This window comes from Lolium rigidum, chromosome 2 (genome assembly GCF_022539505.1).
Source record: "Lolium rigidum isolate FL_2022 chromosome 2, APGP_CSIRO_Lrig_0.1, whole genome shotgun sequence".
NCBI lineage: Eukaryota > Viridiplantae > Streptophyta > Magnoliopsida > Poales > Poaceae > Lolium > Lolium rigidum.
In genome coordinates, this window is record NC_061509.1 from 153,334,412 (window position 1) to 153,336,361 (window position 1,950).

The window sequence follows — 1,950 nt, forward strand, 5'->3', positions numbered from 1 at the left end:
TGACTATGTATCGAAAGCTTATACAAAGATGAACTTAATGACTTGATCTTATGCTACGCTTATTATAGGTGTGTGTCCATTATATCATTCACCCAATTACATAACCTTGTTATTAACAACATACAATGTTCATGATCAGGAAACCATGATCATCTATTAATCAACAAGTTTAACAAGAGGCTTACTAGGGACTCTGGTTGTTTACACAACACACATGTATTAATGTTTCCGGTTAATACAATTATAGCATGGGGTGTAAACATTTATCATGAATTCTAAGATATAACAATAACTACTTTATTATTGCCTCTCTGGCATATCTCCAACAAGGTGACACAAGGAAAGAAGAAGCCAATCACATTCATACTCTAGAGAAAAAAAAGAAAAATGAACTTTCTACGGATAATGGGTCCCACATTTACTACCACAAGCGGCTCAACACATAGCAGCGTAATCGGGTTGAATTGTTCTTTTACTTGAATCGCATCGGCATAGTGCATGCTCTTTAGACCCAAGTTAACATCAACTTGCAACACAACGTGCCTTGCACATACTACTACTTCTCCCCTCTCTAGCAGCTACAGTAGTTTGAGAGTCGGCCACTGTTGGCCGGGCCGCTCCAAGGCCTTCTCCGCCGGAATAGCCGACCGGAGCTGGTCAAGGAAGGGCGCCGGAGTAGCTAGGATTAGGTGTAGGTCTAGATCTAGTCTTCTTCTCTGTTTTACCCCTGTGGAGACTGGCGTTATGCCCTCGGGGGCCTGGCCACGGCGGAGCTCGAGCTGCTCCCGTTGGCTGGTGGTTGTGCGGCTGCTGACCGCGGTGCTCCGATGGTGGGAGCCGGATGCGGAGGGCGGCGGCGCTTCCACAACCCCCACAATAAAGCTCTCTTGCTTTTCTCTCGATATGGATGGTGCTGGCCCGGATCTTCCTCTTCCTCCCCACCATGGTGGTGGAGATGAAGACGAGATCCTCGAAGGTGCCGTTCTTAGCAGATTGACGGAGAGGCGTCCTGGAGCAGAAGTTCTTCCTCGAGCGCAACACACGGCGACCAAGCTCGTCTCCGTGATTCTCGGCCAGCAAGGTGGCCCAACCTCAACCTCCGGTTTGGAGGCCCTCCGATTCTTCTGCTGGTGCTCGACGCTTCCAGAAGTCCAAGTGGTGCGTCCCCGGTCTCCTGGTGGTTGCCAGCGGTGGAATCTTCACGCCGGTGATGAGTACTCGAGCATGCAGCTCTCTGAGCTCGGCGGAAACGCCTGGAGCTCGCCGGCGGCTGGTGGCAGAGGCACTGTCCTTGATGGTGTTTTCTTCAGTAATTTTAGGGTGTTTTATGTAAAATGTGAGGCCCTTACTTCAAATAGTTGGTTTGTTAGGACAAGAGATGACAAAGGGCCTTGCTGCAAATTATACCTGCCGCGTGTACTTCAATGAAAAGCTCCTCTGGGGTCCTAGACCCTGTCTTGTGTGCAAAAAAAAAAAGAGTACCACAAGCTTACTCGAACTTAGGCAGCTATCATTTTATCAAGGCCAATAATTGTTGCTTCGCCAGAATCTTATGTCCTGATCGTGATCATGTGCCGCATTCCTGGAATCGGGCGCATAAAGTTAACTTTTGTCCTGTTGCTCTGATTAGCACGACTTTCTTAAGATATCTCTTGATCCTATCTTGTGCCGTGGAAATATTGGTCTACTCCAACTCCATGTGATGTATGTCTTCCCAGATTGCGATTAACATGAAAAACGAAAGAGGAACCTAATCGAATACTTATACTCCCAATAAGTATGAATATGAGTTAGTATTGTAGTACTCCTAATCTGCAAAATACCCTCAGTTATAGCGGTGTGTAACAGCTCACTACAGAGTAGACATACATACCGAGAGTTTTTTCTAGCAGAACATACCGATAGTCTGAGACTGACTTTGGAGCGACCTAGGCTCTCTATCAGAAGACG